Source organism: Leptodactylus fuscus, chromosome 3, assembly GCF_031893055.1.
Source record: "Leptodactylus fuscus isolate aLepFus1 chromosome 3, aLepFus1.hap2, whole genome shotgun sequence".
In the NCBI taxonomy this organism is placed as follows: domain Eukaryota; kingdom Metazoa; phylum Chordata; class Amphibia; order Anura; family Leptodactylidae; genus Leptodactylus; species Leptodactylus fuscus.
The window spans coordinates 226,692,989-226,703,252 of record NC_134267.1 but is presented as its reverse complement, the minus strand read 5'-3'; the positions used below and the strand labels follow the sequence as shown (position 1 = coordinate 226,703,252).

At 45.5% G+C, this 10,264-nt stretch overlaps 7 non-coding genes across 7 annotated transcripts; 5 read left to right on the top strand and 2 right to left on the bottom strand.

Moving 5' to 3' along the window:
- Positions 1-4,670: 4,670 nt before the first annotated feature.
- TRNAA-UGC (transfer RNA alanine (anticodon UGC)) lies at positions 4,671-4,742 on the top strand. Its single transcript has one exon. It is a non-coding gene; the product is annotated as a tRNA-Ala (tRNA).
- Positions 4,743-5,307: 565 nt separating this feature from the next.
- Positions 5,308-5,379, bottom strand: TRNAA-UGC (transfer RNA alanine (anticodon UGC)). The gene has a single exon. It is a non-coding gene; the product is annotated as a tRNA-Ala (tRNA).
- Positions 5,380-5,716: 337 nt separating this feature from the next.
- TRNAA-UGC (transfer RNA alanine (anticodon UGC)) lies at positions 5,717-5,788 on the top strand. Its single transcript has one exon. It is a non-coding gene; the product is annotated as a tRNA-Ala (tRNA).
- Positions 5,789-7,073: 1,285 nt separating this feature from the next.
- On the top strand, positions 7,074-7,145 carry TRNAA-UGC (transfer RNA alanine (anticodon UGC)). The gene has a single exon. It is a non-coding gene; the product is annotated as a tRNA-Ala (tRNA).
- A 1,676-nt stretch (positions 7,146-8,821) lies between these two features.
- TRNAG-UCC (transfer RNA glycine (anticodon UCC)) lies at positions 8,822-8,893 on the bottom strand. Its single transcript has one exon. It is a non-coding gene; the product is annotated as a tRNA-Gly (tRNA).
- Positions 8,894-9,230: 337 nt separating this feature from the next.
- On the top strand, positions 9,231-9,302 carry TRNAA-UGC (transfer RNA alanine (anticodon UGC)). Its single transcript has one exon. It is a non-coding gene; the product is annotated as a tRNA-Ala (tRNA).
- Positions 9,303-9,864: 562 nt separating this feature from the next.
- Positions 9,865-9,936, top strand: TRNAA-CGC (transfer RNA alanine (anticodon CGC)). The gene has a single exon. It is a non-coding gene; the product is annotated as a tRNA-Ala (tRNA).
- The last annotated feature ends 328 nt before the right edge of the window (positions 9,937-10,264 follow it).

The following is a 10,264-nucleotide window of genomic DNA, read 5'->3' as shown; positions in this document are numbered from 1 at the left end:
TTTCCGCTACTAGCTACCGTTCGGTCCAGTTTCTTCATATCTCCCATCACTACCTTGTTCAGAAAAGAAACTGCCACCACCCAGACCCATAAAGAGGACCTTTCACTGATTTGGGCGTAGGCAGTTCTATATACTGCTGGAACGCTGACAATGATCTGAATTCAGTGCACTGTCGGCTTTCCCAATCTGTGCCCCGGGTAAAGAACTATCGGCCCTGGTACCGTAGCTCTTTACAGTCAGAAGGGCGTTCCTGACAGTCACTCAGGTACATCCTTCTCCGCAGCAGTGCCTATTGCGCTGTACTGGGTGAGCTGGGAGGAACGCCCCCTCCCACCAGATAATATTTGTCTATGGACAAGCACTGTCAGCTTTCCAGCAGTATATAGAACTGCCTGTGCCCAAATCGGTGAAACGTCCTCTTTAAAAGGGGCATCCCGAAGGGGGGCAGTTCCTCCGTATACAGAGTAACTGTTCAAGCATACATGAATATGATCAGCAAATTGAGTTTTTGCTGAATAGATTTCTGGCGAGAGGTTACCCTCTTTGAACGGGCACCGGAACAAACAAGGCTAACCCCGAGAGAAACTGCCGCTATTATTATACCCTGGGGTCTTTTCAGACCCCGGAGTATAATAATCAGAGACTCAGGGGAGGTGAAGAAGCATAATAAACAGTGTAACTCACCTCTCTGGGATCCATTGTTACTCCTAGCACAGCCTTCAGGAATTTAGGGCAATGTCCCAGACGTGACGTCCCCACGTGACATCTGGGACATTACTGTTCAGATCTGTTTTCAGGGCATCCTGTCTTGGGCTGGTTAAGAGAAAAAATAAGGAAAAAAATAAACTGGTAAAATTGCCGCCCCTTTGAAAGTGCTGCCTGAGGCGGCTGCGTGACCTCGCCTCAGAGGCGCGGCCCTGGTTGGGGGAAAGCTAGCGCTCACCTGTGTGGAGAGGGAACTTATGGGCTTTAATCCTTGGTGGCCAGCGCACATACAAGTCTATGACAGGGAGAGGCTGTTGCTTGTGTTTCCAGTTAATTTAGGGAACTAACAGCCCATTGGGGTTAGTGTTTACTGGGGAGAGTGCCTTCTATGCCTCCCTGTTGTTCTTAATGGCATATGCTATGGACATGCATTAATCCCCGCAATTATCAGGTTGGACAATTATATCTCCCAAAGATCTTTGTTTGGCATTAGATTAGGCTTCTAATAATCTCTATAAATCCCCATTAGATTATTATTCTTTTGGTCCCTGTATGATTACTATACACTATGAGCAGCGGGACCGTTAGGGCTAGTTCACACGGGGGGCAATGAGGCAGATTTTGACAGCAGATTTCGCCTCAGATTTCGCCTGCTAGCGGAAAAAAGAAGCGGCATGACCTTTCTTAAGGCGGATTCCACCTGAGGAAAGCAATAGAAGTGAATGGGAGGCGAAAAACGTCTAGCATTTTTTTTGCAAAACAAAATCTAGACCGAAAACGCCTAGCGTTTTTTTTTTTTTTTTTTTTACAGTCTATTCACTTTAGGAAGCGGTTTTTTTTTCGGGACCAAAATAAGCCAGGCGGTTTTTACGTGTGAACTAGCCCTTAGCATTGGGGATTTAACATTGCTGGGAGTTCTTTTATTTATTTATTTATTGGGAATAAAAAAAAAAAATTTCAGACAACTTACTGTTTTGTGATTATGGGGCCCAGTTTGTCCAATATTAGTTGATGGCGTCCCTTCATCCAGTGAATGATATATATCTTTATTCAGGTTACTGTTAAACTTAACTATACTGGGGTCTCTTCTCCTCAAAACCCTTAGCAATAACAGGATTCATTCCTATGGGCTAAATGTGTTACCTTTATATATTTACAGGTCAGGCAGCAATTGTCCATAGACTGAGGTCATCCCAAGGACATCGTGGAGAACCTTCTACTGGACATCAAAGAAGCAGGAATCCTATCACTGCGAGGACAGGGAGACGCGACAGAGCTCCTCCACAGCACAGAGGACTAGAAGAGAGCAGGGAAAGAAGCCGCTCTCCATTAAGACCCGCCCCTGCAGAGCCCTCCAGAATAATAGGAGAGAGTAGCAGTGATAACAACCGTCCAGCAAGTGGATCCACAGCTGATACAACTGAATTTCAACGGCCAAATCCGATTCCACCCCCTGAGGATCCAATTCCAAGCAGATCTCCTGTATACTCCTACCCTGCAACCCGTGCATTCAGTAGATTCATTCAGCTGCTGGACATGGGTGGGATGACCCCAACGTCACCGGCAATGCCACAGGGGCAACCACTTGAACCACATGCACAATATCTACTTTGGCATGAGAGACGGCGGCGTCCGCCCAGCAGGAGAACTCTGCAAATTCAGAACTTACCCACTAGAGAGGTAATAACTCAGGAGGAGGCCCAGTCATGTGTAATCTGCATGACTGAATATGAGATCGGAGAGCAAGTCACAGAGCTTCCCTGTACTCATAACTTTCATCAGGGTTGCATCTCGACCTGGCTCCGCTCTCACTCTCAGTGCCCCCTGTGCCGTAACCACTGCTTCCAATGAAGCCCCATGAAGGGCTATGAACAGAGACATCCCAAAATAATGGAAGGTAAGCCATCTATATTTCATCTTTTCCCTCCGCCCTATCAGATGTATGTGACATGTAACATAGAAATAATAACATTTTATCTTTTTCTATCCAGAAAGAATATCCAAGCCTGGAAAAAGAACAGCCTGAACTACAATCCGTTACAGGACACGGCAGCTCCAGACCCGGATGGTGCCATATACTTTATTCCATGGCAAATTCTTCCTAAAAAAAAAAAAGTAAATAAAAAAAAAAAAAAAAAAAAAAAAAAAAGATTGTGTAAATTGTTTTTCTTTTTTTTACTGTATATAATAATATTTTGTGATCTAGGAGCCTATAATGATAAGTAAGACAGAGGTAGCAGTTACACCAAATACACGACCGCACCAACACATGCTCCAATATATGGCAGATATATGTAAATGTGTATATTGTGTAATGAGGAGATCATAGCTCCAGGGGCTGCGGGGAGGGCAGATATACATGGGCCTAAGTGCACAAGGAGGCTCAAGGCCCCTCTGTTATTCTCCAACTCTCTCAAAACATCTGGGAGGGGCCCCTGGATATGATAAAGTGGTATAGGTGAACTGTCTGGCGGTATTATATGAGCAGGGAATACAGGGCCGCATCTTTTTTGATTGATTATTATGTAACACAAAACATCGAGATGCCGGGGATTGAACCGAGGGCCTCATACATGCAAAGCATGCGCTCTACCAGTGAGCTACATCCCCTCATACACAGTGTGAAAACGCTCATATTTCTGAGACTACATACCACCTATATGGCAGTATTACATTGGTATTATTATTATTATGGGCAGGTATATGGCACTTATATATGCTGGTACTATTCTGTCTACATTTCAGGTCTGTTATCAGGGGTTGTAACTAGCAAAGACTGGGCCCCATAGTAAACACTGACTGGGCCCCCACAGCACCTACGGGGTATAGTGCACATAGAACATATAGGGGGTTAAAAAGGGTCTCAGACCCCACAACATTGTATATTCATGATCTTTTCTTAGGACAGAACATCAATATTTTAGTCTCTGAAAAATGACATGAAAGTGTTTTTTTACGTGTACTGCGTGGTAGCACTACTAATGTGTATAGTATGGGAGTATTATCCGTGTGCACTATATGGTGGTATTATTGTTTTGCACAGTGTGGCAGTATCATTTATATGCACTCTATGTTTTTACTATTTATTAGTATGACAGTGTTATTTCGGTGTGCTGTATGTGGGCGCTGTATGGCTACATTATATCTATATGGCGGTATTATTATTATTGGAGTATTTTCAGAAGTTTCTCATATGGGATGTAGCTCAGTGGTAGAGCGCATGCTTTGCATGTATGAGGCCCCGGGTTCAATCCCCGGCATCTCCATGTTTTGTGATAAACAACTACAAAAACATCAAAGATCCATAAAACTGATAAATGTGCCGGAATTCAGAAAACATCTGCCTGTCTGTATTATAAAGGCTGAATATTATCTGTCCACCATTTTAGAATCCTATGTCGATAGTGACCACTAGGGGCGGTGTAGCTGACACAATACATGTATAGAAATACATGGCCAGTGATGTAATAAATAGTCCTCCTTATCTCTATAGCGCCATCCTATGTCATTGTGGTTTCCAGCTCAACTCTAGGAGCCTATATATAGAAAGAAAGCTAATAAACTGTTACACTGGAGCCTTCACACCCCACTGTCAGTATGAGTGCCCTGGATATGATACGGTGGTATAGGTGAACTGTCTGGCGGTATTATATGAGCAGGGAATACAGGGCTGCATTAAATATAGGGCATATGGTGCACTCCTACTGGGCCCTATGGTAGCGGGGGCCTCTTGGGACACCAGGACAGTCCCAGTTTACATCTGCTGTGAGGCATTAGGAGGCAGATTGCTGAATCCAGGAGGGGCAGCACTGAGAGCATTTGTTGGGGGAACCTTGCGAGATTTGTCTCATGAGATCTCCCGGTGGTTTCGTCCAGACCGGAAATGTGCAAAATGGAACTGCTGTACATGTCACTGAGCTGTTAGTGTCCTTGTGAACACGATATAGACTGGTGTCCCTTCTATAGGGGATGTAGCTCAGTGGTAGAGTGCATGCTTTGCATGTATGAGGCCCTGGGTTCAATCCCCGGCATCTCCATGTTTTGTACAGATTATCTACATACAATACAGATGCTACATTTCAGAGCTCAGGTGTCTGGATGATCCTCAAACAACTGGATTCTGTCAAAAAATAAGCTTCAAAATAAAAAAACATTGTATCGTTCACCATCATATAATGTGGAAACATAAGCGCATGGTGGACAGTAGGGGGCAGTCAACTCAAACACAAAAACATCCATGTACGCACTTCAACTTGTAGGGACATATTGGATACGGATCCTTGTAGACCAGGGCTCGGCTCCACAGTGACAGGAGGCGCAAGATGTCGGGCACATGACAATTTATACAGGATTTCTGGCATATCACGTTCGTGGTAGGATGTGAAGTCACCAGGTGCTGCAGGGTCACCGGCAATGTATTACTGTACATGTATTGTGTGGACTAGACTGCCCCCTAGTGTCCATCATTTTCTCTACAGACAAAAGGTTATGCTCTTTTACATTAAATTCCGTCTTCGTATTATCCCCGAACATATTTCGTGAGACTTCATGCCTGTATATCAGTTTTACTGTCCTTGTTTTGTAGTTGTTTGTCTGAAAGGGTGGAGATGCCGGGGATTGAACCCGGGGCCTCATACATGCAAAGCATGCGCTCTACCACTGAGCTACATCCCCTATAGAATATTCTTACCAATGCTCCCAATGCATCTGGGAAAAATAGTCTTGGTATCCATCATTCGCTTACACTTCAGCCCTCCAGGGGGCCCTGTACGTTGCATACCACGTTGCTGCCAACCACATCCTGACACTGTTCAGCCTCAGCTACATGATATGAGACGTATGGGGCCCCCTAGAGGACTGAAATGTAAGGAAAGGTGGCTGTGGGCAGCGGCAGGGATCGGTAACTAAACAGGGCCTAATACCTGCTGGGGTTATTTCCCCTCAGTACAGGAGGTCAATGGAACGTGTTGTTTCATCTCAGAATTGGGAACATTAATAGAACAATTATATAGGGGATGTAGCTCAGTGGTAGAGCGCATGCTTTGCATGTATGAGGCCCCGGGTTCAATCCCCAGCATCTCCATGTCATGTGATTAACACGTACAAAAACATCAAAGATCCAAAAAACTGATAAACATTCAGGAAACATCTTCCCGTATCCTATTAATATTATAAAGGTGAAAATTTGTGAGTTTGGATGTTTGTGGGTTTGTGTATTTGGATGTTCCTCAATCACAGCCAAACGGCTGAATGGATTTTGGGGAAATTAAACACACACACACATATTTGCCAGGAAAAGGTAGTAGGCTACTTAAAATGTGGCATATATGAAGCAGAGCACGGCCCGGCGTCATAGCACCCGGACGCCGGGGCCTCGCTCTGCCTCATATAGGACACACACAGGCAGAAGCCCGAGAACTATATGCACTGAGCGAGCAGAGAGAGCGGCGGGGGAGCGTGGCCAAGGTGAGTGCTACTACACTGGGGCCGATGTAGGAGGGGGACATGAAGCTGGGGGCAGAGATGGAGGGGGGACATGAAGCTGGGGGCAGAGATGGAGGGACAAGAAACTGGGGGCAGAGATGGGGGGACAAGAAACTGGGGCAGAGATGGGGGGCAAGAAACTGGGGGCAGAGATGGGGGGACAAGAAACTGGGGGCAGAGATGGGGGGACAAGAAACTGGGGCAGAGATGGCGGGACAAGAAACTGGGGGCACAGATGGGGGGACATGAAGCTGGGGGCAGAGATAGAGGGACAAGAAACTGAGGGCAGAGATGGGGGTACAAGAAACTGGGGCAGTTATGGGGGGACAAGAAACTGGGGGCAGAGATGGGGAGGGACAATAAACTGGGGGCAGAGATGGAGGGACAAGAAACTGGGGGCAGAGATGGGGGGACAAGAAACTGCGGGCAGAGATGGTGGGACAAGAAACTGGGGGCAGAGATGGGGGGACAAGAAACTGAGGACAGAGATGGAGGGACAAGAAACTGGGGGTACAGATGGGGGGACATGAAGCTGGGGGCATTTATGGGGGGACAAGAAACTGGGGGCAGAGATGGGGGGACAAGAAACTGGGGCCAGAGATGGGGGTACAAGAAACTGGAGGAACAAGAAACTGGGGGCAGAGATGGGGGAACAAGAAACTGGGGGCAGAGATGGGGGGACAAGAAACTGGGGCCATAGATGGGGGTACAAGAAACTGGAGGAACAAGAAACTGGGGGCAGAGATGGGGGAACAAGAAACTGGGGGCAGAGATGGGGGGACAAGAAACTGGGGGCACATAATGATATCCAGTAGTATCAACACAATAGGGCTACACGTAGTATATTGTCTCAGGAATTGGAGTATTTTTAGAGGTTTCCTATAGGGGATGTAGCTCAGTGGTAGAGCGCATGCTTTGCATGTATGAGGCCCCGGGTTCAATCCCCGGCATCTCCATGTTTTGTGATAAACAACGACAAAAACATCAAAGATCCATAAAACTGATAAATGTGCAGGAATTCAGGAAACATCTGCCCGTCTGTATTATAAAGGCTGAATATTATCTGTTCACCATTTTAGAATCCTATGTCGATAGTGACCACTAGGGGGCGGTGTAGCTAACACAATACATGTACACTCACCGGCCACTTTATTAGGTACACCATGCTAGTAACGGGTTGGACCCCCTTTTGCCTTCACAACTGCCTCAATTCTTCGTGGCATAGATTCAACAAGGTGCTGGAAGCATTCCTCAGAGATTTTGGTCCATATTGACATGATGGCATCACACAGTTGCCGCAGATTTGTCGGCTGCACATCCATGATGCGAATCTCCCGTTCCACCACATCCCAAAGATGCTCCTCTATTGGATTGAGATCTGGTGACTGTGGAGGCCATTGGAGTACAGTGAACTCATTGTCATGTTCAAGAAACCAGTCTGAGATGATTCCAGCTTTATGACATGGCGCATTATCCTGCTGAAAGTAGCCATCAGATGTTGGGTACATTGTGGTCATAAAGGGATGGACATGGTCAGCAACAATACTCAGGTAGGCTTTGGCGTTGCAACGATGCTCAATTGGTACCAAGGGGCCCAAAGAGTGCCAAGAAAATATTCCCCACACCATGACACCACCACCACCAGCCTGAACCGTTGATACAAGGCAGGATGGATCCATGCTTTCATGTTGTTGACGCCAAATTCTGACCCTACCATCCGAATGTCGCAGCAGAAATCGAGACTCATCAGACCAGGCAACGTTTTTCCAATCTTCAATTGTCCAATTTCAATGAGCTTGTGCAAATTGTAGCCTCAGTTTCCTGTTCTTAGCTGAAAGGAGTGGCACCCGGTGTGGTCTTCTGCTGCTGTAGCCCATCTGCCTCAAAGTTCGACGTACTGTGCGTTCAGAGATGCTCTTCTGGCTACCTTGGTTGTAACGGGTGGCTATTTGAGTCACTGTTGCCTTTCTATCAGCTCGAACCAGTCTGGCCATTCTCCTCTGACCTCTGGCATCAACAACGCATTTCCGCCCACAGAACTGCCACTCACTGGATGTTTTTTCTTTTTCGGACCATTCTCTGTAAACCCTAGAGATGGTTGTGCGTGAAAATCCCAGTAGATCAGCAGTTTCTGAAATACTCAGACCAGCCCTTCTGGCACCAACAACCATGCCACGTTCAAAGGCACTCAAATCACCTTTCTTCCCCATACTGATGCTCGGTTTGAACTGCAGGAGATTGTCTTGACCATGTCTACATGCCTAAATGCACTGAGTTGCCGCCATGTGACTGGCTGATTAGAAATTAAGTGTTAACGAGCAGTTGGACAGGTTTACCTAATAAAGTGGCCGGTGAGTGTATAGAAATACATGGCCAGTGATGTAATAAATAGTCCTCCTTATCTCTATAGCGCCATCCTATATCATTGTGTCACCGGCAATGTAATCCTTTACATGTATTGTGCAGACTAGACTGCCCCCTAGTGTCCATCATTTTCTCTACAGACAAAAGGTTAAGCTCGTTTACATTAAATTCCGTCTTCGTATTATCCCCAAACATATTTTGTGTGCCTTCCTGCCTGTACATCAGTTTTACTGACCTTTGATGTTTTGTAGCTGTTTGTCTCAAAAGGTGGAGATGCTGGGGATTGAACCCGGGGCCTCATCCATGGAAAGCATGCGCTCTACCACTGAGCTACATCCCCTATACCATGTCTCTATTAATGCTCCCAATGCATCTGAGAAAAATAGTCGTGGTACCTATCATTCGCTTACACTTCAGCCCTCCAGGGGGCCCTGTGCATTGCATACCACATTGCTGTCAACAACGTCCTGACACTGTTCAGCCTCAGCTACATGATATGAGACGTATGGGGCCCCCTAGAGGACTGAAACGTAAGCAAAGGTGGCTGTGGGCAGTGGCAGGGACCGGTAACTAAATAGGGCCTAATACCTGCTGGGGTTATTTCCCCTCAGTACAGGAGGTCAATGGAACGTATTGTTTCATCTCAGAATTGGGAACATTAATAGAATTGCTATATAGGGGATGTAGCTCAGTGGTAGAGCGCATGCTTTGCATGTATGAAGCCCCGGGTTCAATCCCCGGCATCTCCATGTTTTGTACAGGTTTATCTAAATACAATAAAAATGCTAAAATTTAGAGCTCAGGTGTCTGGATGATCCTCAAACTACTGGATTTTGTCAAAAAATAAGCTTCAAAATAAAAAGATTGTATCGTTCACCATCATATAATGTGGAAACATAAGCGCATGGTGGACAGTAGGGGGCAGTCAACTGAAACACAAAAACATCCATGTACGCACTTCAACTTGTTGAAACACAAAAGTGTTTTTTTACGTGTACTGCGTGGTAGCACTACTAATGTGTATAGTATGGGAGTATTATCCGTGTGCACTATATGGTGGTATTATTGTTTTGCACAGTGTGACAGTATCATTTATATGCACTCTATGTTTTTAGTATTTATTTGTACGACAGTGTTATTTCGGTGTACTGTATGTGGGCGCTGTATGGCTACATTATATCTATATAGCGGTATTATTATTATATATTTCCACTTTACTAATCACATAATGATATCCAGTAGTATCAGCACAATAGGGCTACACGTAGTATATTGTCTCAGGAATTGGAGTATTTGAAGAGGTTTCCTGTAGGGGATGTAGCTCAGTGGTAGAGCACATGCTTCGCATGTTTGAGGCCCCGGGTTCAATCCCCGGCATCTCCATGTTTTGTCTTACATAATAATTTGTTCAACTTTAAGCAGAAATATCTGGATGTGATCCAAGAAACTGTAATATCTGATAAAGCAAGTATCAAAATATCCTTCACTGTCATGTGCAGTATTCCTAAAGATGTATACATAATGTGGCCAGTAGGTGGCAGTGCGCTCATACACAGAAACATCCAGGTATCTCCATGTTATGTGATAAACAACTACAAAAACATCAAAGATCCATAAAACTGATAAATGTGCAGGAATCCACAAGATGTCTGTCTGGACGTAACACAAAGGACGGATTCAACTATCAAAATGTCATCCTGCATTTACGAAT